Here is a 25,978-nt window from a genome sequence, read left to right as displayed (position 1 = left end):
CCCAACTTGTAAATTCTCCACTGATGTTTACTCTTGTTGTCTGTCTTGGTTTCACTTCATTTCTTTGTGATCTTTTTTTTTAATGAAAATGTCATAGATTTACACTCATGTGATGCATGTTTGTGATTTTCAATCATAAAATACTCTTAATACAAGTTTTTGTGGTGCAAAACAACAAAAATATACTATTTTCTTCTTCTTCTTCTTCTTCTTCTTCTTCTTCTTCTTCTTCTTCTTCTTCTTCTTCTTCATCTTCATTGTCTTTGTCTTCTTTGTCTTCATCTTCTTCATCTTTGTCTTCTTTGTCTTCTTCTTCTTCTCCTTCTTCTTCTTTAACAACAACCACTGTCTACTTCTTCTACTGTAAAAACAACAACTGCCCCTCTTCTTCTCCACCTGCCTTCTAGGTAGATTTCAGGACCAGCAGCCAGGGTTGTCTTGAACACCGAGTTTCACTGTTTCTGTCTCCAAAATGTGCTGTAGACGAACATGGTCAATTCTTATGTCTGCCTTGGTAAACAGGACCTGCAGTCAGTAAATATAAGTAAATAAAAAAAGCATTTTTCTAACTTTGATAGAAAGAAAACCAAAGTTTTGTAGGGATTATTGTACACTTATTTCATTTCCACTGTTTCTGTTCAGCCAAATGCTGCCAACTTATGCACACTGCTCCTTTAATTTTTCCTGGACTTGAGTTCTGCTGAGAGTCTGGATCGTTGTCCTTATTAAGGATGCTCTGATACCAATCCTGGTATTGGGTATTGGTGTATCGGTGCCCCTCAAAGCTGGATCGATATCAGTGGGAAGGTGCCGATCCAGAAGTCCAGCTCTATGCTTTTTTTTCCCGGCAGTCTTGGATATTTGAAATGATGCATTTTCTTTGTTTTTTGCTGTATTACCAATCTACAGGGTTTAAAAGTTTGACATTTAATAGTAATTTCTGTACATTCTGAAGCATTGTTTGCTGGTAAATATTTTCTAGCTTAAATAAATATTAACTTCAGTAATTCCATTTACTCATTTTTTTCCCATATCCCCAAAACATTACCAGTCTTATCCCGCAATAGGGCATGCAGGTTATTATTTAACACTGATATTAGATCGTTATTGGTTGATACCCAAAGCCCGGGTATCACTTTTCTATTTGAACCAGAAAAGTTGGATCAGTGCATCCCTAATTCTTATGTTCATGGTGGTGATGTGAAATACATGCCTCACCTTCCTTCGCCCCCTCCGTTCTCTGCAGAACGCTTTGACTAAAAGTACAAAACTCAGATAGAAATCGTACCAGAGACAGAGATAAAAGATTAGAGGGCCTGAGTACTGACAGGTACCTGACCTGAACATCTGCAGACTCCAGTTAGATTGCTTTTTTCCAGACTGAGGCAGACTGCTGTGGATAATTGCATCCTGGTGAGAGGCGGGGAATAGAGAGAAAGAGTTTATGTCATGGTTTGAGTTCAGAGTTGCACCTTTTTGTAAAGCTCCAGGAAATCCAGATCCAGGAGTGATGGTGTCTGAGCCCCAAAAATACCCCCAACCCCCTGCGTGATCCATCTGTGTGTGCTTTGCTGCCAGATGGATGCTGCCCAGCCTATATCAGAGCAACACAGACCTGAACTCACAGCAAACCAGCTGGAACTGTGTGCACTGCGGTTGATCCTCTTCTCTGGGGTCCCGCTGGCTGTGGCTCTTTTTCTGTTTCAGTTTGCTACACTTTTGTTTTATTCTCTGTCCGTGCTTTGAATCATTCTTATTACGCTTGAAATGTGCCTCAGAGGGCATGACAATTACATCAGCAATGAAAACAAACAAATGAAAACAATCATTTTGAATCTAACTTTTTGTGAATACAAAGCACAGCGTGTGCTCTCCATACTTAGCCAGTGGGACACCCAGCACCTGCCAATTACTCTACCTTTTACCCTCCTTTATTGTTAACTTGTCCTGTTCCTCTCTGTGCTTGCTCTTCTCTCAGTAGAATAGTAATTTGTGTCAGACTTTATGAAGGACTGGCAGGTCCCGCAGGACAGCCAGTCCTCTGTATGAGTCTAATTAAACACAGCTTTTTCACAGGCGCTCCTCCTCCCTCTCATCCTTGGTTCTTCATCTCCTCCCTCTCACGTCCCTGTGATGCACAGTGGGCTCATTAATTACTCTAGAGTTAACAGATCAGCGTGCTTTGGCTCAGTGTCAGCCGGTGTTACAACATACAGCCTCACATAGAAATATATACATGAGCACTGTTCTGTTTTTTTTTCCATTGAAGAAACTCTCATTAACTTTTCCACATTTTATTCTTTAAAACCCTTTATTCTAGTAATATCCTATAAGCAAACAAGAGTATGTGAGTATGCGTGTGTCACTTTGATGTGAAGCATGTGTCCAGGTGCAGTCCCTGATCTGTTAGATGGAGACATACAGTAAGTGCACGGCCCTCTCTCATCTGCCAGACCGAGACTTCACAAGCAGGCAGATGAAAAGAGGAGATGCAGGACTAAGAAAATGACAGACACCAACAAAAACAAAATCTTCATGTCATAAAGACCTCTAAAAACAGACATTTGACAAATTTGTGAATTCAGAGAAACTCTGCCTTTAGAAAACAGTCTTCTAAAGATTTTACGAAAAATTTTATTGTTTAGCCCTTCGACTAGTTAAGAAAGACTTTGGAGTGCCTTGTTATTCATTAGATGGATCAAGTCAAAAGTGCAAAGTATGTGCTTGACTAACAATGTAATGCAGATCAGACCTTTAAAGGCACACTATCTGAACTTATACCAGCTAATCCTCCGTGGCAGGACCCAGGTTCACTTTTACAAATGTCATGTACTGTCAGCTGCTGTCTGTTAGCTTACAAGCTGTGTGCTCCAGAGGGAGTTTAAAGTGAAGATGAGAATTTAATGTGTCTAATCACCAAGTCAATGAGGGGTTCTGCTTGTCTTGTACACACAGGTTTTAATTCTCATCTCTCTCTGAGTGGTTGCAGCTGATGTGAATATAGGATGCCCTTTCATGTGATTCTGCAGTTTTTCCTTGTCATGTTTTTTTTTTAAATGAAATCCTCCTTAACCCTTAAAACCCCAAGGTTCTCTTGTTTGAGGACTTTGGGGCTGCTCCACACCAAAAGGCATAAAACAAAGCATTTATCACATAGAAACATAGTCATATTTCAAATCAGATTAAACAGGAGATACTCAGCTACATACGCCCCAGGTCTTACATTAACTAAATTCCCTGTTTGTTTGAGCCATACTTGAGTTAATCTCTGAGCCAGTGACAAAAATATTAGATTTCACAAGTATTCCCTTTACTATGGCACCATAATGATTCAAGTAGACCTTTTAGATGCAGAGATATACTCTTTCAATTTGGGTATGCCATTTTTCTAGCATTAACTTAAAAAAGTGACCAGAGCTCAAAGGGCTCATTCATTGCAAAGAAATAAAAAAGTAAGAAAAGAGAACCATGTCTTGTTTGCCCTGTTGATATATCATTCGAACTGTGTGACTTCTTCACCCATCCAATACTCTCTAAGTGAATGTATGTCCCGTCACACCACAGAAACTTCCTAAAGAGCCTTAGCTTGGTACGATTTATTTTTCGTCTTATACTTTCAAAAGTTTGCCAGAATCAAGTTTCCAGAAAGTTTCCAGAAGTTTATAGAAACTTACTTTAACATTTCCTGATCAGTATTTCTGAAATTTCCAGTGGTATTTTTGGGTAGCCAGCCTCTGAGTGCACAAAAGATTTTACACAGCAACTAATGAGGTCAGAGCTGTTGCTTTTATTCCAACAAAACACAACTGAAATGAAAGTTCAATCAACCTCTCTTTTAAGTCATGCAGCCCTTTCCACTTGGTGTTGATTCATCATGTAATTTTAATCATTTTATCAAATTGTCTTTTTGCAAACTCAATCTGACTCTACCATCATCAATTCAAGATCTTAGTGAAAATTAATGTAACACTGGATGTAAATAAATCGTGTGACATTGTGGAAGCTTATCGAAACAATGCCACGGCTAATGCGTGCTGTCATTAAAGTTAAAGGCGGTCCAATAAATTTTAGAGTGTGTGACCTTTTTTGGAGGGTGATGACTTTTTTTGGCTAGCATTGTATTCAACCCAAGCACAAATGTATCTTTTTTAATAAATTACACCAATGGTTCCCAATCTTCCCTACCAAATATGTGAGCATTTTGATACCCTTCTAACCATAACTGAGTTTTAGCATTTTAAATCAAATCAAATCAAATCAAATCAAACTTTATGTATATTGCACTTTTTCAACATATTAAAATACATCTCAAAGTGCCTCACACAAATAAATGAAATAACGAAACACAAAACCATTAAAAATGAAAGCAGTCCCTCCCACCCCCCTACATATATAAACCAGTCCAGATGTGTTAAAAGTCACATTTTGATGTGTTAAAAGACTAGGCCTAATATCATCAATTTTACTTTCATAGTGGTTAGCAAAGTCCTGGCAGAGAGCATCTGTTGGTGCCTCTGAGGGATTTTTAAATTGGTATTGGTATATAGCATTTAAACCGTTACTATCTTCACATAATTACACCCAACACACACACAGCCATGCCGGGCATATGATAAGATAAAACTGATTGTCCCCTGTATCAGCAGTGAAGAGGAATCAAAGGCTGTCTCAGTAGGAGCTTAAAAATACAAAACCTTGAAATAGCAGGCTCATGTCAGGATCAGCAGGGGGCTCCCCAGGAGGATGTTTCCTTTAAAGTCTTTGCCAAAGGTTACACTGTGATGCAGCAACACCGGATATAAGAGTTCACTCCAAGAGAGATTGGTATTTTCAGAGGATTTGGCAGTTTTAACACTAATGCGAAACTCCAAAATATTCAATACTCTTTTTTATTTTATAGTGATAAAAAATAACTTTATCTTGACAACATTTTAGGTGGACATTATGGTCTGGCAGAAGTTCTTTTAGAGCATCAGGAATTCAGGAAAGACGGGTCAAAGACTAGACAAAAAAGACATAAGGGAGATAACCCCTAACAGAAATACAGTCTGATTTTGAGATAAATGTGCGTCTTGGCTGAAGTGGCTGAGTTACACTGAATCAGGCAGGGAGAAAGAGAAACTGAGCATCAGCCATCGGAAGGCAATTATCCTAGAAGCAGTCATCTTCAAACTGATGACAAGATATGACAGCACAGTTCAAGAACAAGGGGAAGTCTGATCCCGCAGCACACTTCAATTTCAGGCCCTGATGAATAAAAAAAAAACAACACAGTAAATAAATGAGTAGAGCTAGTATCAGTAGTAGTAGGAGCAGGTCATTCAAAGGAGAGAGGGAAAGCAGAAAGCCTTCAGACAGCAGCCAAAAGCATGAAAAATAAATGAACCCCAACTTCGATCATACAGTGTGTTTGTTTATAGGGAATCACAAAAGATACCAGAAAGTTAGACGCGGTTTATTTTTTCCAGTTGGTTGTTTATTATTCAAAGAGTAGATGGTTAGCTATTCCGCAGATTTTTCTTCAGGACACCAAAATCACCACACCATGACTCCTGTAGCAGCCTTTTCTTTTGTCTGTGAGAAGCAACCAGTGCATGTGTGAGCTGCCTGAGTTGGCTTGATACATGTTGTGTAACTGACACTCTTACAATATGTTTGTAGGGGAGTCTGGAGTCTTGTTTGCAGCGATGGACAAGCTCGCATCTGTGAATGTGAGAGGTTGAAAGACCCTGTCTTAAGTCTCCAAAAACTTGTGCAGATTTACCACAGTTTCCAATAAGAACTTTTAAAATTTATAAAATCAATTCAGTACTGTCCTATCATGACAACAGCTGATGTGTCAGAGAGATGACAGAGGCAATGATGTCCCAGCAGTGACATGCATCCTACCCCTGAGATCGACCATCACCAGCAAACAACCAAGAGGTACCCTGGCGCTTGTTCTTGCTTCAAGATTAAAAAGTACTGTCTTGATTGCCTCCCCTCACATTTCTTCGCCTTTATTTTGGGAAGACAAGGCAGTAGGGATGGGAATTGATAAGATTTTGTCAATACCGATGCCCTTCTCGATTCTGCTTATTGATCTGATTCTTTATCGATTCCCTTATCAATTTCTGTTGTGAATTTGCTCGGTACAAAAAGTAGCTTCACAGGTTTTCTGTGTCAACAACATTTAATTGAGTTCATACTGTTAGTGAACAAAATTTAATTTGTCCCTGAGTCTGGATATTTCTGGGCATAATTAAACAGAAACAGGTAAAAATTGCACACAATGTGACGTTAATGTACTGTATTGTGATATATTAATAATCAAAGTAGGCCATCTAGTGTCTCAAAGTGGTTCTAGCAGTAGTTTAAGTAGTTTGGAAGCTTTCCGTAGTTATGAAGTCAGCCATGAGTCTTTCAATTGCCTGTTAGCTTTTGACATTTGAAATTCTCAGTATTTTTTACAAAGAGTTGATGTGATATGTTTCTGTGATGAAAGTTGAAATTCTATCCTGAAGCTGAAGTTATACTGATGTATGCTAACTGCTAGCATATCAATGCAGTTTCCCATATATGTTAGCATCAAGCTTGTGCTATTTTGTTATTTTGGTAAATAAGGTGATTTATACCATTTCAAATGTACTGAATATGAACCTCCTGAGAGAGATTAATGTACATTTCTTTATGAAGTCAGTTCTTCAGTTAAACTTCAAGCTGAAAATCCTGAATCAGAGTTTTCTTGGGAAACGTTATCTAACTGCTAAGCTAAGATAGCTGCAGCGGGCTAGTTGAGGTAAGGCCCGGTAAAGAATGTAAAGAATTGATAAGGGAATCGTTAAGCACAAAGGCTAATGATATCGATGGATTGAAACATTTCTTATCGATTCTCAACAGGAACAGGTTTACGATTCCCATCCCTACAAGGCACTGTGTGGAGCAGGGAAGGGGGTGAGAGTGAGAGTGGTATGTCGTGAATGCAACTCTTTCCACAACTTTTGCTGTAGTGTTCTTCGTGCACAGTGTGTAATGTAAGAAGTCCCACAGGAAGACAATGTGTTCCTTTGAGATAGACAGAATCAATGATTGAATAATAGCTGAATCTATCAGCATAATAAGATCAATAAGTAATTAGGTGGGCAAAAGGTCATTCCTGGTGTTGGACCGAAATTGTATACTGTGTGCATGGGTATAAGAGGAATAACAAGTAAAAAGAGAAACACTATCTCATTCCACTTTAAAAAGGCTTCACACACCCAGAGGATTCAAAATTAGCTTCGAAATTAATCAATTCTATGCCTTAAATCAAGCGAGAAGATTAAATGAGAACTGAATCGTTTAGCCTGCTAAACCCCTGAAAGAGAGTTATTGATCCTCTTTACCACGACATCCTCACTAAACCTTTCATCTTCGATTAATTCTAGATTAATAGGGGAATAACATCAGCAACAGTAGATGAGACACTGCAGCCTTTTTAGATCATTGATGCCCAGCGTGCTGAACCGCTCATCAATACAGCTGACACCCATATCCACTAGTAGATCAGAACTGGTGTGACAGTAGGAGGGGATGGAGACAGATTGCAATGCTTTTTTTCTTTGCTCCTTATTACGATAGCAACACTTATCTACTCCCAGCGGAATGATGTTATTAGGAACCTGGGTGATCCGCAGGAAGAGAGATGGATGAGAAGGAAACCAGAGAGCTGGATGGATAGAAGTTACCAGACAAAACCATGAATCTGGGATATTATGCTGATAAGGGGAGAGGTTATTTTAGCAGGCTTGTGCCCCTATCATTATGGTAACAGATGGGATTGGAAATTGGCTGTCAATTTGTGAGGTTAAACGAAAGCTGGATTGACAAATAAATCAGGTGTGAAGATAAAAGGGCAGATACAATTCCCACCATCATCTGAGGAGTTCGTTTTTAGGGGGGAAATGTTTGCAGGTGACCTTGCTTTTACCCTAATTTGTTTTCCCCGTACATAAGTGTCAGTGCATCATCTGTGTTATGGTTGGGCTATGAATTAAGTTTTGTATTAGTATGTCTAAGTACTTGTAAGTGCTATTTCTACTATGTTACTTTCACCAGAATTTACTACAAGAGAAAGCAGAAGTTAATCAGCCCATTAGCTGAAAGGGAAAGAGCAGACAGATAAAAAAAACCCAACATACTCTGCCTGTAAGGATATCAAATCAAAGACACCAAATAAGAAGCAGATAGTCATGTCGTTTTTTCCCAAAACAAACAACAAGTATTTATTCAAAGATTGAATGCATTAACTACATATATGAATCCAAGGTATATGATATTCCCAACATGAGAGGGAGTGATGTTGTGAATATAAACATTGCTGTAATGGGACCACAGGTTGAGGATTACTGCTACCTTGCTAATATTCTGTGAAGAAATTCCAACTCCCCAGTTTCCCTTGTCTTAGGCGAGGAACTGCCTGGAAAAAATGATTACAATTTATCCTACAACCTTGAATACATCTTGTCCAAAAACCGTGACTGAAGCTGACTAATACGAAGCTTCTCTAACATGCACTCATACTGTTCTGTTTACGTCTTCATATTACTGCAAGTCATTTTTCTATTTGTGATACAAACACTGATGAAAAAGTTTGTTAACTGGGGCTTTGATTACCTGTGCTATTCAGAGCTTTAAACCTGATCATACAACAGATACATAGAACCATTAGTGTAAGGTTCATTTACTGTTGCATGAAGGCCTCATTAAATCCCTGTGTTATTGTTCCTTTGCCATCACTCATAGAGTGATCCTCTTCTTGGTCTCAAACAATCTGTAGTGCCATGTGCAGCAAACATTAAGTGCAGAAAAAATGTAGATCCCTAAAAATGATGCACTGTACAGAAACAATGTGATCTGTAATAGCAGTATGTGGATGTTTTAATGGGTTGTTGACACACTGCTAGTGAGAGGAGTCAAAGAAATAAAAGCTCCCGAGTGTGAAGTCAGGAGAAGATGAACAGGGTTTGTCCAGGAAATGATGGATCTGTAGTTATATTTCCTCCCAGTATGTTTACTCTGAAGGTGTATAAATTTTGAATGAAGGGTGATCTGGAAGAGACAGGTCTCACTACGTGTTCAGTTTACTTGGTTTAATGTTGGCTGTAGAGACATGGTGAAAAATGTGCAGAGAGTGGACTGGAAAGTTGCAGGTTTATTTATTTATTTGTTTTGTGTGTGTGTGTGTGTGTGTGTGTGTGTGTGTGTGTGTGTGTGTGTGTGTGTGTGTGTGTGTGTGTGTGTGTGTGTGTGTGTTAAATAAGGAAGGAATGATTAAATCCTAATTAACAAAATGATTTATTAAAATGATCTTAATGGGAAATTATGACTTTGTTTTTCCTGCATCTGTCAATGCTGGTAAGAGATTCTTCCAACAAAACAAATGAGAGTCAAAACACACAAGCCACACATTCATCTACATCAGGGCAGTGATAAGAAAATGTGGCTGGTGTAATAGCTCAGAAAAAAAGTAGTTTTTGAACCCAAACATGACACAGGAGGAGACAGATTAGGGTTTACTGGTATAAATTTACAGGCAACTTATCGTAAAGGGTTAGGTACAGAATCATCAGTCAGCAAACCAAAGGCAAGAAAGCTTGGGCGGATGCAGCCAGGCGTCCTGGCAAAGACAGAGTGTAAGGGCCTGTATATAAGTACTGCAAGACTGATGAGGGGAATGGGAGAGAAGGTGGGAAAGGGTGGTCAGGTAATAAGAGTGCTGAGGAGGAGGGTACAGCAGGATAGGAGAAAGTGTCTGTAGTTACAATAGCTGGATGTTTAGTAGAATGAATGGCAGAGGTTGTTACACCTTAGTGTGCTTTGGGAGCCGATAAGAACTAGCATGTAGTGCTTGTACTTGTAAGACTGGTTTAGCTGTGTTCTCCTGTCTTATTGTGTCAAAGACTCTCAGGGTTTGTTTCACCTGTTGCTTTAAGAAGCAGAAAAGGGGCACATATGGCCTAGCAGTCTGGGTCGTGCCACATGAGGTTCGTCCTTGAGCGGGGGGCGCAGGTTCGAATCCAGCCTGTGGCCTCTTTCCTGCACGTCACCCCCATAGACTGTGAGAAAAATGGCCGTCCACTTGCTCGGCTCGAAGTGAGGTCTCCACAAAAACTGCTCCCCCTGGTGGCTGGCTGCAGTATAGGTTAAAAAATCCAGCTTTCCAGTCATTCCAGATGGGCTGTGGTCAAACTTTAAAAAATCAATACTCCTCATGGAAATGTTTCTCACGTCTGATTGTTGCGGAGATTTGAGGATAACATTTGGCTGTCTTGTATTCAAGTCCTCTTCTTTCTGAAAAGTTTTGTTTTCGTTAGATATACAAGGTTAAAAACGAGGCTTTATGTAACGTTTAACAATGATTGACAGCTGCCGTCCTCATGTATTTTTTTCAGGGATTGTAGAATATGTCGAGAGGTAGAGTCCAGAAGTGATAAGACTCTTGAAAGAAAAAAATTATATTATATACCCAGCTCCTCTCAGATTCTCCCAGAATCCCCCACAGTCTCTACTGCGCAGACTCTGGCTGCAATTATTGCCAATGGCTGCGCCTGGGATGGGGATATTTTGGCTTCAAAACTGTTCAATGATAAATGGCGGAGCCACGCTGTCCACTCTATATACAGTCTGTGGTCACCCCCCCAATCTCGCCCCCTATGCTGCTCAATCCACTGTACCCTCCTATCTCATTGAAGGCATGAAAGGCCCAAAAATAACTTTAAAAAAAAAGAAAGAAGAAGAATCAGAAAAGTGGTCACAGTTTTCATTTGGCTCCAGTCAAGTTTTGTGTTTTTTATAAAAGGAGTTAGCTCTTCTGTGAAGTCGCTGCTTGTAGCTCTTACTTGAGTAAGCTTGTCAACATGAACACACAACACAATGGACAATTTTTGATGGCCAATGGCCAAACATTAGTCTGGGCTGAACAATATTTGTCAGGCTGTAATAAAAAACTGTAATACAGTTATTGCGTAAGCTGTAATAAGCACAGCTAAAGCTTTGTATTGACACTGCTTAAATACAGCAACCTGAAAAAACAGGAAATCTCCAAAGAATCCATAAAGTGAACAATAAACTGTCAAAGAATCACCAGACACAGTGTGTCCACAGCACAGTCTGATAGATGATGCTCATGATTGTTTTCTTTGACTTGGAGGTTTTTGAAGAGCTACATCGAAGGTACTGATGGTCTGTTCCATTTTCAAACACCATAATGTCACAATTTTAAGCTATAACTTGATGCAGTTTTTTTCTCACTCAAATAATGCCATTTCTAGCACAATTGTGGTTTGTAATAACATTTTGGTTGATTGCAAATAGAAAATAGAAAAAAAGGTCTTATTTGGGAAGCTGCTGCAAAAGTTGTATGTATGTTTTTATTTGTGACTGTGTAATGACTGTTGGTTTTAGTGATTTTACACAAGAAAATTTTGACAATGTAAATTTTGATTTATCAGAAACAGTGCACTGACATTATAAAATTGAATAAGCTGATTTTTCTTTGTGTGTTTGTGACTTAAGAGAGAGCGTGCATGTGAAAATGTGGAAAAGGGCCATGTCACCACCCCTGTTGCTGATGCAAATTAAACCATCCCTTGTTTTCAAAGTGACTGGATGATAAAGTGAAACAACAGTGAGACGTCACAGCTGCTGCCTGGCCAAATTGAAAGCTTGTATGTGTGTACTAAATACGTGTGCACCTGAGGAGTGTGTACGCCTCTGATTGCTTTATTCCTGCTGATGCTAAAGGCTTGTCAGTCATAAGCCAAGAGGAACACAACAGAGAAGTGCGTTCATTTTTCTTGCTGTCAGCTTGATTACAGAGTAGGAGGGTTGTGACAATAGAAGTCTCATCAATCCAGAAAACACAACACCCACTTTACAATTTCTCATTTATTCCCTCAAAACATGGCCAGACTGACACAGTTCAGTGTGTCCTCGGGGAATGTGTGTGTTTCTGCGTCTGTGAAGGTTACAGAGGACAATATGAGGAAAAGCATGGTCATATGAGTAGACTTGCTTAATGTTCTCATGTTTAAAGGCTTTTGTGGAATTTCTGTGTTAGTTTCAAGAACACAGTTTAAAAACATATAGAAGAAAATCAAACATGAATGCTGTCTGTGTCACTTAGTTCATGTTACTGTCAGGACTCTAGCTGGTGCATTCATCAGTGGTGTTTAGTATTTGACGGTGTGGGTATAGAACCACTGTAGTTTTAAAATTGATAGACTGAAAGAAATATTTAATGTGAGATACACTCTTGGAAATGTTTGCTTTTATTTACTTTAATTTCTTTTTTTAAAGCTGCAGAGACACAATCAGTTGTGGTACAAAGAGAGAGGATGACATGCAGCTGAAGACCAAGGGCTGGAAGTAAACCAGGAACTGCAGCAGTGAAGACTATGGTATTTAATCCACTAGGACACCCAGACCCTTCTTCTTTTGTCTTCCAGTTGTTTTTCCCTCTATTTATTCCTTTCATTTTTTCTAATTCTTTTTAGTTCTTTCCTTGAAGTTGCTCCACAATTGGTGGTTCTACCTTTTTGTTGGTGTATAGATGGAAGAAATGAAAAACAATGCTTCAGTGAGCTCCAGTGGTGGTTGCAATGATTAGTTTACTTTTGCTTATCAACTGTTTCATCCTACTTCAAGCTGAAAGTTCAGTCTGTCATCATAGAAATTCTTCTTAAACCTCAGATTTGTAAAAAAAAAAAAAAAAAAAAAAAAAAAAAAAGGAGAGCCAGAAAACAAGTTTTTATCTGTATGAAATATTAAAAAACTTCTTGTAAAAGTACTCTCCTCTGGCGTTTGTTCAAGACATGTTCATTTGGTTTTGCAGCTAACGTGTTCAAAGAGTCAGCTATAAAAATATTCATAGCATGTGTTTCAGGGTCAGATAAAGTCAGATATAATTGAAACTGGTGATGTTAAAAAAAAATCTGTCAGCAGATGTTTTGTGAATGCTTGTTTCTCATCTTTCATGTCTTGAGATCAGAACATTTCAAAGCAACATGGCTGTGTGAAACTGGTCAGAAAATGAAACTATGTTATTAACTTTGTCAAATATGGTGATGTTATGGAATAAATTATCCACAAATCTAAGGTTGCAAGTTATAACTACATTGACATTTTGGCCTTTATCTTGCATACTTACCCTTACCAACTGTAGTGCCTATTTGTTTAAGTTTGCCCATACTGAATGAGAAGGTGACAACTGTTTTACATGACGTGATGACTGCAGTGTACTCCTGAGTAGGAACATGTTAAACTGTTAAACAGTAAAGTTATTATGAATGTCCTATGCAGTAATGCTTCATTTATAATGCTCCCTCTATTGGTTATTCTCATTTACATTTAATTCCCAAATGTTTTTCTGCTTTCCCTCCATTTCCCGCAAGAGAATAATGAGGTTATCAACCAAATCACTTTCACATAGCAGCAGGCTGTTTTCATGTTACTTATTCATGACTAATCGTCTGGAACACATACATGTTGAATGAAATGCCTGTGTTCCAGATGGTTCCCATAATTGAAATTATGTATCACAAGTCCATTCCCTCTTTCAAACAAATACTGTAATTTCTTACAGTACTGTAGGCTCTGTATATCTGTCTGTGTCTGTATTCTCTTACAGTGTATGTACATGTAAATGATGTCCATGTATTTGCTGTTTCTCTTTATAAAACCTTCTAGCCTTTCTTTCTCTTCCCTTAGTCAAAGCAAGAACAAAAGCGATGAATGATGAAGGTTAAAGCTCAAAAGCTGAACTAAGACTGAGAATAATGTCAAGTGTAAATTTATTTTTTATTCTTTGTGGGTGAAAGCGTAATTTGAATTTACTTTTAAAGTTACACAATGCAACCTTTAAGTTAAAATAGTGAGAGGAGCTTTGTATGTCAGAAGCACACTAATGAGCATTCAACCTACCAGCAGCACAAACACTCTAACTACTGAGCTGAGCTGACAGTCTGTTGTGTGTGCTGTCTGATCAGGTGATAGCTCACCAATAGTTTGCTTTCATATTCCTCCCTCAGGGGAATTAAATTGTTACCCTAGCTTAGAAGAGTGGAAGTGCAGTTTATTGTACACACAGAGTGCTGCTTTGTTGTGCAGAGGCAGTAACATTAGTTTGCACCATGAAATGATCAAATATTTAGTCACACATGGGGGGATTGTATAGCTCTCATAATGTGTCAAAACGCTGACTCATACAAACACATTCATATAGCTGGCTTTATATAAATAGAGTTCATAAGATTGAGCACTTACAAGTGCTCCCACTCATACATTATGAAGTGCATACCTGTACACATACACGCACACACTCACACACATGCTCATAAAACACATTCATCTTCATTAGAACTGTGATTAAGAAATGATGCCTGTGCGTATTATTGGTGATACCGATGCTGCACTCTGATGTTTTTCACTTTGTCTCTTTCAAATCGAAAGATAATACTTTTCCACTTTCTGCTTAACTATATCTGCAGCTTGTGTGTCTAAGTGATACTGACATCAACCTCTCTAGCATTTGCACAACGGGCCAATCATCTGGGTTTCTCTTGGGGGACATATTAATGCTAGAAAAACAGTTTGCATTATATTTAATGCTGATATATTAAAGAGGACTAAACAAATACCTTTTTGTACAGTCATGAATCGCTAGGTTTATATTAGACTAAAAGACGGCTACAGTGTCTCAGTGACTTTTTTAAATGAAGGACTGTAGTATAAACTTTATGTTGTATTTTATATACAGCCTTGGGTTTCTTCCATAAACTGAAAAAATATACACTTATCACCAACAGCCTCCTTGTGACAGCTCACTCTGAACTTCAAATATTGTCCCACTGCTTGATCTGGGTGCGGCCTTGACGCTGTATTGAGTGACAGCCTACTTGACAGGTTAGCCTCTATTAAAATCACTGAACACCCTTGAATTGGTTACAGTCCTACTGCACAGGCTGCAGTTCATTTAACTTAAGTGCGAAATCCTAGCCATTTCCTGGCACTGCTGGTGTACCCCAGGGTTCTGTTCTGGGGCTCCTTCCATTTTTCTTTTATCTATTTCCTGTTGGCCATGTTTTCTAATAAATTTAACACCAATGTCTAGTATTATTCAAATTATACCCTGCTCTATCTTTCAGCTGAACCTATGTTCTTACACTCCTCGTTGGCACCAATTCTTTGTAATGGAACTCATCCATTTCTCATTTCCATTCATCTCAAGCTGAAGCCTGTCTGCTTAACTACCATCCTGTGCACTGTTTATGAATCAATTTTTTTTATGTTGCTGTTCTTTTTTAACTCTGTAGTGTAAGGTGCCAGTAAAACATATTACTGTTATTGTTAGGTAAGACTTCAGCCTTCTTTCCAACACAATAAACATAAGCTTTCTTAAATGGGTGTGTGAGTGGTTTCCAGGGCTTTTATTTTTTTGCATTCAGGCCAGTCTCAATGTTTTTTTTTTTTTAAGAATTACAGTTTTAGCACTTGCATGTTGGCTAGATTTTTCAGATCAGAGTTTACCAGATGGTTAATACACTTTCACAGTCTCTCCTCAAGCAGTCAGACTGCTATCTGGGAAGTAATTAGTATTAACAGATACATTTTCATTCCCTTAAAAAAAAAGAGTTTAATTGAGCACAGTAATAGTGCTGGCAGGTCAGAGTCAAACCCAGTGAACAGTCATCATCTGATAAGAATGCCAGCTCTGTCAGTTGATAGTACAGCTGCTTACCTTCTTTTTATACAATTGAAAATGTCAAATAGGCTGTCTATTTAAACTGCTTTGCCCACCCACACTTTCTGATGCAACTGCCCAGCAGTCCTTTTCCATCCCAACACCTCCTTTGTATGCTGTGTCTGGTTTACTAGCGTCATTCGTATCGTCACAGATGCCCACTCTTTTCTACACCGGGGGTCTTGCTTCTGCTCCTCTCCCTGCTTTGGCTCTGGCAAAAGTGGACCCCCCCCCCCAAACAGCAATTTCACTATGTTGACTAAGAACAGACATAAAACACACTGGACATAACTTAAAACCACTAATAAAAGAACCAGTGCTTTTTTTTTTTTTTGTAAAGGTAAAAAATGAAACACGTGCTAATTTGATAGTTTTACAGAACTGTAAAGGAGGACATGTTTATCCTTGACTATTATATCTGAAGCTACCCTGGTCAGTATTCAACATTGTGTTTTTTGAACTTGCAGAAAAAGAGTTAACCTCTTAAGACCCATCTTCCACATATGTGGACATTACATTTCTGCCTCTCAAATCCATGATGCTTCATTTTTTTAAACTTTGACCTATTAGCCACATTTAGGGACACTGCTCACATCATCTTTTGGTGACATTACAACCATTTTAGTGACAAAAACAACAGATTTAAGTTCAGTAACACTACTAATAAACAATTAATAGAGAACTTATAACACAAATAATCAAACTTCCTGTACAATGACCAAATTTAGACATTATACTTACTAGGTCTTACTTATCCCAAATAGCAAGGTGAATTAAGAAATTGCACACCAGACAAAACCCAAGGTCTTAAGAGTTTAAAATATTAGAAACTTGTAATCAAACAGGCAGATGAAAACTCTAAAGGGATTGAAAACATGTTCTCTCTGTCAGTGTGGCAGACAAGGTTGTGATTAGGATTATTGAGAGCCATGAGCCTGATTTTCATGTAGTATAGAGCTCATGAAACCTGTGTTGATATGGAATAAGCAATAACATCACCCCAACACAGTTCTTAGTACAACTTGCTGACATATTTCAGCAGACTTAATTTTGAGCCTTGGTGGAGGATTGAGTTGCGCCTTGTCATATGTTGAGTATTGGATTTCTATAGGAAGAAGCTATTTACAGCCAAGGTTTTTATGGGCTTCAGGGTGAATCTCATTTAGAGGTTGCAGTCATGTCTGGGACCTATGGCTTAGAAGTGGATAACATTTCAGTCTTAGTGGACAATTATTACTATCACCAAGTTGTCCACAGTAAGAAAGCCATTATAGAAGACATCAGACACCATTCCTGACTCATTTTTATACTGTGACTCATTTTGTTATGTTTTGTCAGTGTGTTGTTGCTGTGGAGGAAATATGTTGAAGGGTCACATTATGGTGACACTGTACTCATGGAGATCAAAGCAACCAATTTAACTTGATTCAGATGTGAGTCATAACGGTCTAGTTAGCACACCCTTGCTGATGAGAATCCCCCGTGTACACATGCACCCATGAATAATCAGGAGTAACTATGACCACCACACAGGCTGTAAACACTTATTTCTTCCCACGTTAATCTCTCTCACTTTCACTGACTCTGTCTGACCCGACCTCTTCAAACATGTTTTTAATATGGGCACCCTCATGCTTTGTTTGTCCAACCCTGTCCAATTTCCTGTTCGTACTTTATCAATTATTATGTGTAAATGTAAGAGGTCACTGAGAGTGCTGGCTAAGTGTTACACAAACTGCAGCTGCCTAAAGTTAATAGTGATCAACAATCAGAGCTCATACAGATTAGGTCCTCAGGTTAATGTGCTTGAAATATTGGAGAAAAGGTGTTCTGGGAAACTTTATTTTTCATTATACTTTATATTTTGTATCTCAGAAAACAAGGCATCTACAGAGACAAACATTCAAAAATAACTATGCTTTAACAGTACAATGATGGTTTTGTTTTGTTATATAGTCTTTTCTCTGTCCACAATGGGGAGTATTTTTTATCAGACAGGAGCACTGAGATCGGTATCTATATTTCAGTTGTTCTGGAAATAGAAACTTTAGATTGTTATAGTGAGAAGGTGCAATTGGTGTAACTCCATGATTACTCTCATATATTGCACCATTTATCACAGGAGAAGGCAGTGATTGGGTTTTAAGATTCTTTGCCTTTTGTTTGTTTCCTGTCGTACCTCGGATTGTTTTTCCATTACTTCTCCACTGAGTGATGATGCTATATAAATACTATAGCCTCTTGTCTCCCGTCCATTCTCACCTGTTATGTCCTTGACTTTGGAGACTGAGACATTTCCTTTGTTGGGGTTTATTTTCCCACGGGCGAGTATTTGTTTTTACAAAGTTAATTAAAAGAAGGATGGAGTTGAAAAAGAGAGCTGGGAGCTGGGCAGCTTTGGATCTGCAGTATATGTGTGCATGTGTGTCACAAGTGTGAATCCGGGGGGAGGGGGGCAGAGGACAGGTTGTGAGCGGCTGTGAATCATGAGTCTGTGATGAACGCTAATGAAAAATAATTCAGGCTGAAAATAAGATGGGACAGGAGACAAGACACTGCAAGTGCCTGACTTATCCTCTACCTCCTTTGTCACTCCTCCCTCGTCCTCCTCCTCTCACTTCCTTTCCACCTATTATCATCAAGTCCTTCCAATTCCTCTGTCTCTCTCTCTTTCTCTCATTCCCTCTCACTTTTTCCCTCTGTCTCTTTGAAGGCCTGCACACGATAACAGAGAAATTTGAGGCGGAAAAGAAATGAGTATTTCCTAATACCCCTGACTGTGCCATTATATTTATCAGGCCCGGGGAGCGAGCTTGACAAATTTAATTAACTGTGAGAAAAGATCCTTTATTACTCAGCATAAGTACACTAAGAATGTTTGCACAGAGGAGAAACACTTCACTTCTCCTTTGATGTGCTTTAAAACCTCCTCTGTGTTTCTCAATGGAACTTGTCCATTGTTACATAAGGGAACATTGATAATTCAGGCTAGTACTGGAACCTATTGGCTACTATTGTAGGTCTATGAATGGGCTGTCTTACAGAGAGTGGAAGGACTTGAGCACATTGTCCAATGAACTTATATGAATTAAGGTGATATTACTTAGACTATACATTGACTTGAGATAAAAGTATTTTAATGGGTTATGCACTGTAGTTAAAGTATTCAGTTGACGTCATAGCCAACTTGACAAGACCATGGATTTCAGAAATACATAACTTATGTTGCATTTTCATAAATGGGATTCAAAAAAGGCTTTTCATTCTACATTTTATGTCATTCTGTATGTCAACAGGAGAACAACAGATATACCCAGTGGTTATCTAAAGCTCATATGAGACATTTTGACCTCTTGTTTTGCTGTGCAGTGGTGACTGATTGCTTTGTATCTTTGAACATGTTGAAATTCCAGTCTTTGAATTTGGGTACAACCATTAGTATGTACTATTATGCAAACATCTACCTGTACATGAGCTTAATCACTTTCATAGCCACTAAGTTTTGGGATCTGATGGATTGCATAACGGTTCATGTCTGACACCTTTTTGCTCTCTTAATTGACAGTTTGTTTATTTTTTTGCATTCAGCCTTTGCCTGCAGAAATGACAGAGGATGAAACCTCAGCAGGGGACATCTGATAAAATATACTTCAGCTTCTTGTCGTAGGAAGGCTTTTGCAACGTTATATGCTTTGCTTCCAAAATGTGCAGAAACAGAGATTAATATTAAACCAGAATTTTGAAGTGTAAGTTCAGTGGAGTGATGTTGATTTCAGACTAATACACTGAGCAAACAGCTTCAAAGCCACTACCCCACGACAGAAGTTGTAAGTATGCTGTAGATCCCAGATGTAGCAGTGGTCAGGAGAAGCAAAACTAGCAAGTGTACTGATTTGCTCACGCTAAGTATTTATTTACACCTGTTGATCATTCTGCAAGTTTTTGTGTCCTTTACGTCCAAAAGCTTGTGTATTTATTGAACAAGGTTGTAAAATACAGCACATAAAATTATGTTTGAGTCTAACTGAGAGAAAACAAAGAGAGAGAGGTGGGGAAATAAGTTTAATTTCCAGCTCAGCAGTAGCAGCCCAAGTTAATTACACTTTGCATCTTGTTACACGCTGGTGAAATAATTTACTAAGCCTGTTAGAGGGTGAAAAGAAGCGAGAGAAGTGGCCCCTTCCATTCTCATTCTCAAAGTCATTTGTTTTCTTTTACATTCATTCAAGAGAAAAACTTTGAAATGCAACAAGGAACAAGTGAGTGAGTCTCTGAGCACCACAGCAAACTCAACAATACTTCAGGATGGTGTCCAATCAGTGTCTTGTTCTTTGGAGATGAGCCAGTTTCAGGGAGGGCTGTTCAGTAAGCAAACATCCATTTAATCACAGAGTGAGCTGTTACATTCTGACCTATATGATAAATGCAGTTTGGAGGATCAAGTGATCGCTTCTCTCTTAGAGAAAGGACAGCCTGTGAGCCTGAATGAATGTGCTTTGTTCACACTTGGTGTATCTGAGATCTCAGTTTTTTTTTCTCCTCTCCTGAAGTGTCAGGAGTTTGACTTCCAACAGCTCCAGCCTCTGTAGTCATTATGACTTGGCTGCTGACTTCTCTGTCAATCAATACAACCTTTAGAAATGTCACAATCTGTGTGAGTGGTAGTCATGAAATAGATTTCTGTCATATTACCTGAGACCAAGTACTTCAGCCTCCTTTCACCTCCCATCTCTCTCTGACAGGGGGTCACTTGGGCTGGAAAATTAAATTTGAGAACAGGTTGGGTCAAAATGTGAGGTTTATATTTTTTTCACCCCTTCAGGTGAATTTCTGAACATTGGGATGACAGTTTGGAGAAATCGGAGCTTTGTGTTGGGCTTTTAATCTTTCTGGTGTTTTCTTTTTTTCTAAGGAGTTTCTAAGAATTCAGACAAAAATAAATATTCATATTTGCCTGTATTAAAACTTCAGAGGGAGCAAGTTGGAGATATTCTCATGCCTTGTCATTACCTAGACCAACAACAAACCAATAACCATCCATTACCAACACCAGCCAAGTACCAGTCCATACCAAAACCAATTGCAACAGCAATATCAATCCAACACTAATCCAATACCATTGCCAATACAGTAAGGTTTACCATTAACCATTCAAATCCACACCTTTACCAATCCAATCAAATACCATCACCAATACCAAAACTAATACTGGTACTTATACTGTTTCCAAGCCAACACCGCTACCAAAACTAGAAAAGCACTCAGAGAGCGCAGACCTCCGCCAAGCATATTGTGATTGTCGTGCAACACTTAAGTCTTTCTTTAATGTTATACTAACTTTCAGCAGACTGTCTGCTACAATTTGGTGTTAGTTGCAGGTTTGTACGATAATTTGTTACCTGACAGTGTTGAAAATTATGATGACCCAGTACATGTTTCATATTTCGGATCTTGGTATCCAGAATATTGCCAGGATCTGGATCGTACTTTTACATATGTCAGAAATTATCATGTCCTTGTTTTTTATTCTTTTGCAAAGCAATCTGACTATTTATCATGGAGTTATATACACATATGATAAAAACAGCCCTATCTCATAATGATAAAGAATGCTTGAAAAAAATCCTGGATCCAGACGATGATCCGGATCGCCTCCAAAATGGAATCACTTCTTTCTTATCCCATTTTGAACATTTCCTTAAAAATCCATCCAGATCCGTTGGTTAGTTTTTAAGTTGTGTTTTTCACAGACAAACAAACAAACAAACAAAATCTCCCAAAAACTTAACCTCCTTGGCAGAGGTAATGTCAGTACCATTACCAATCCAATTCCAGTTTGAGTATCAAGGTGTTGTAATAGAATGATGCCATGTACACTGGCTTTACCAGTGCAGTCAACATATAAACACTTTATCAGTGGAGGAAGTTTTTTTAATCAAAGACTTTTAAACTTAGTTTTAAGTATCAGTGTACTGACTGAGAGCCTGTGCATACCACAGTTTTGACTGGAATTGGTTTATAAACCTCTTACTGTAGACAGTGTCCTTGAAATGTGGGGACTCCTCTGTGATGTCAGTTAGTAACTGTGAAAATAATTAGCTAAAGCAGGGAGCGTGAAGTGCCATAAATCCCATAAAACACCGGCCTTTCTGTCTTTCTTTCTCTCCTTTTCTGTTGGTCAATTTGCAAATGAGGTGAAGTGTCACTGTAAGACTGTGATAAGAGACAGCAGGATGCATGAAGTAGGGACACACACAGTGAAAGAGAGATTATGAGACAGAGAAAAATAGAGGGGCACAATGTGACACAGACAATTGGCTGCTCTGCACGGTGATAGATAAGCCGGGCAATTCTCATGCAGCTCCTCATATCCCCCCTTCAGCTTGATTGTGGAGACAGAATAACCTTTCAACACTCAGTGTGTCCCCCTTCTCTCCCGTCTTTATTTTTGGCCTCCAATGTGTCCTGTATGCTGAATCTTTTAACACACTGGAGACATATCTGAATTAAATTCCCCGCTTGCTGCTTCTGCATTTTCCCTCCAATCAGCTTTTTCCATTGTGTTGAATTCACTATATACGTTTGTATAGGCAATGTACAGCACAAACAATGTGTAAGTGCGGCTTATTGTGAGAACCCATGAGGGACAGTGATGTGATGGTAGCAGCAAAGTAGTGGTAATGTTGGTTTGACACAGAGAGATAGTAGGAATGAGAAGATGAGTTTTTGTTGTTCATTATGGAATAATTTTCTCTCATTTGTTATCTGGCACAGTTTTCTCCTCCCCTGTTGAATTATAGGGGAAAATAAGAGAGAGAAGATGAACCGAAAAAAACAAACAAAAAACACTAGATTTGATTTCCTTTGGGTAAAACTCTGTTCCATTATCTTTGAATGAGTATTCTTATGTATAGATTTCAGTAGCTTAGTCTCTGTTGATGCAAAAAATACAGCGTCCTTAGTATTTCTTGACCTTTTTCTCCACATATTGCAGTTTCTTTTCCCTTTTCCCCCCTCTTTTCTTGTGTTCCTGTTCACACTTTCTAGCCTTCACACACTTTGTCTCAGTGGAAAGACTCCCATAGATCACAGTATGTGTGGAGTGCTGCAAGAAACATGTCTCACATTCTCAGGTTGTTATTTTCTCACTCTTTTTTCCCCCACACAGACTCCCTCCTGTCTTGAGCCAAAGCTCAAACAGTTTGGACCCTTCAGCGCATTCTCATTCATATTTTATCGACTCCCTTCCATCATCCACCGTTGTCTTTTTCATTCTCCCCTCTCTCTCCTTTCAGAAGGCAGAGCATTGAACAGAATGAGAGGAGAGAAGACAGTGACTGTGTTGAAGGCTTAAGAGAAAGCACAGTGGAAGCTTAAGAGGACAGTGACTGAGAAGAAGGAGACAAGAGTGCACAGTGCAAAACCCAAGTGAGTAGTTCTTATCTTTTTGAGAATCTGTGAATGGACAGAAAGGCTTTACCCATGAGCACCTGAGCCCAATTATGCACATACAAGCCATCATTTCCTGTTTGGCTTTGAGAGGGAGCATAAAGTACATCCAGCCCTACCCCTCTTTCTTTATCTGCTCTCTTGACAAATAGAACAGCTGGGAATAAACACAGAATTAAACTGAGTTTACCTTACCCTCTGCTGCTTTTCCTCTGCCTCCCAAAATGTGTCCCATTAAATTCACCAATACCATTTCAGATCTTATCCAAACTTCTCTCTGATACAGACTTTGATACCAAGTGCAAGTGTGATACGGCTACTGAGTTTCTTCCACAATTAGATTGTGTACACCAACAGAACTTTATCAACAGAACTATATAAGTTTGGCCAAAGTTGAGATGAGTTTGGGGTATGCTTGGCTGTCTGCTGTGACAGGGCGAATGCAAATGGTAGTCGATTTAAATCCTGTCTTTCCTCTCAATCTAAAACACTACTGTGTATCATGGGTCACCAAGGTTTATCATTAACTTTGAAGCGATAACAGTTAGAAAAACAAAATCAGTCTCTCTCATTTTGCTGTTGAAAGCATTTCTCTCGACTGAGAGTGTGAGGGTTAATTAAGAAACAGAAAAGTTGAAGCAAAAGCCTTACCATCTTCAGATTATCCTATTGGTATGTACCATGACTGTTCTGTGTGATGCACCTGTTTGGTCTTAAAGTTACAGTAGTGCTTAGAAAGTTCTTGTACAGTTAAAGCTTTTAAAACTTTTCAGAGAATCAACAGATGATTGAAACAACATGAAGACACATTTTATTATTTTCCAAGAAACAAGCGTTCTTTTTTTTTAGAGCTTTTTCTTGACACAGCCCCAATTTGTTATTTGCTATCAGCCCCTGTCTTTAGATTTGTTGGTGGAGTCACTGCACAAACAAAACCCCCAGGAACTTTCACACACAAACACTCTCTCCTGTTTAATGAGCAGGAACCTCGGCTGAACAGCAAGCTTGCAGGATAAACGATGTTCATTTTTATTGGGAGATGTTTGCTTTCAGTATAACACATGAGACACAAGGTGCAGCACTGTCCTCCTCCCTGGTCTTCACCATCAACTCTCACACTGTGCTCATTAAACAAGACAGGTAAATACATGGAGAGCTGCTGTGTGCTTTTTGGGTAAAACTACCACATTTCCTGGAATAGTTTAGAGTTTCTGTTGAAAAACCAGGCGGAGAACTAACATAAAAACTGGATTCTCAACCTCTGCAAACAGGGTCAACTGCAATATGATTTAACTTAAGAAACTCAGGCCCTGAGCTGCAACAGTGTGTGCTCTGCAGGCTTCCAAAGATGCATCTAAATGAGTAAATTAATGTTTTTGACAGTTACAAGATCATGCCTTTTACTGTGGACACAAGAGAGAGGAGATGGGAGAAACCAGGAACAACAAAGTGACATGCATTTTTAAATTTAATGGTCAGCTCTTAATGATGCAATCCATGGTCAGCATGTTGTGCTAGGTATGTTTACTTTATAAAAATGCACATTATCCGTACATCTAATGAACATTTCTGTGTCAGCTGGATTGTGTTCAGCAATTGCTTCTTGTAATTATGTCCAAGTGAAGTGTGAAATTCAGTGTATCACTGTGCGGAAATCAGATGGACTCAAACACAACAGATCTGAGATTTCCAAAAAACCTGCAGGTGAGGTAACTTAGCAGTTGATAGCATGGCTTCCATATTGGTTTTGTGAGACATAAGCTCTGTTTCCACCAAGCGGTCCAGTATGGTTCAGTAAAGATCTAATGCCATCAACATCACCAGTGCAGTTTGGTATGGGTCGGATCGGTGAAGCCTGATCCTGTTTGTGTCCAACCATAGACTGTATAATAAATAGACATAGTCTCCCTGACGTCACCCGCCTGTTTCTGAAATGGATTTTTGAAGCAAATCAGTTGTAGCGACCATATTGGAAGTGATGCAAGCGTCGAGCCTCCACAGTAACAGCTATAGGGCACCCGTCAGTCATGTGAGCTGAGCTGTGTATATGATGAACTCGAGGTCTTAATATCTAAGCTGACGAGTTAGAGAAAAGTTCACAGTGTATGCCGATAGTAGGATTAGCAATTTAGACAGGGAGACGTTTTTTGTACCAGGCTGTAAATAGGTTAATTCCTGCCGTGAAAACAGCATTTCTTTTTGGCCTGGTGTATATGTGACTTCCGGTACTTCTGGAGCTGGCCTCAAGTGGACACTCCAGAAACAGCAGATTTTAGCACTTCTCCATTGTCTCATGTCTGTAGACCAGGGGTTACCACTTGGTTTTAACAGCCAACCATGCCCTTCTTGGTAGGTGGCATGTAAGCTAGATGCAGATAGCCGTGTCAGCTACGTAATAGCATGACAGCATATCAGTGCAACACAGTGTACCCTGCCAATAAATCCAACAAAGACAAAAAACATAACACAGTAAACAAAGAGCAATGATGGAAGACATCCAGCAATTCATCTTCTTTGTGATTTGCATGTGACTCTTTGTTACAAAGCCTAATCAAACTTTGTCCTAGAGAGGGCTGTGTGCTGCAAGGAGAAAAACAGCAGCCGCTGTTACAGGGGGGTAAAATTAAGGGAGGGGGTTAGTTTTTTCTGCTGTTTTTGCCCCAGATTCCCACTGTTCAAAATGATGGGACTTGTCTGTGGATTTCTCCCTGATCATGCAAGAAAGACACTAAGAGTTAAACTGAAAGACAAAGAAACATGCTTGCAAAT

The 25,978-nt window shown here is 39.0% G+C and overlaps 1 protein-coding gene across 3 annotated transcripts in view; it reads left to right on the top strand.

Annotated features, from left to right (window-relative positions):
* trpc7b (transient receptor potential cation channel, subfamily C, member 7b) overlaps positions 1-25,978 on the top strand; it is a 107,879-nt gene that overhangs the window by 15,565 nt on the left and 66,336 nt on the right. Inside the window, exon 1 of one of the 3 annotated variants that reach the window (XM_074674318.1) lies at positions 23,061-23,188. The exons of the other annotated variants lie outside the window; for them this stretch is intronic. The gene's annotated coding sequence lies outside the window, so the exon portion shown is untranslated. Of the gene's footprint in view, positions 1-23,060; positions 23,189-25,978 lie in introns of those variants that run through there. 3 annotated transcript variants of the gene reach the window in all.

Source organism: Halichoeres trimaculatus, unplaced genomic scaffold, assembly GCF_033239565.1.
Source record: "Halichoeres trimaculatus isolate MK-OKI-2021-1 unplaced genomic scaffold, fHalTri1.1 fHalTri1_scaffold_7, whole genome shotgun sequence".
Taxonomy (NCBI): Eukaryota; Metazoa; Chordata; class Actinopteri; order Labriformes; family Labridae; genus Halichoeres; species Halichoeres trimaculatus.
Note: the sequence above shows the minus strand (reverse complement) of the source record. Positions and strands in the feature narration are given on the sequence as shown.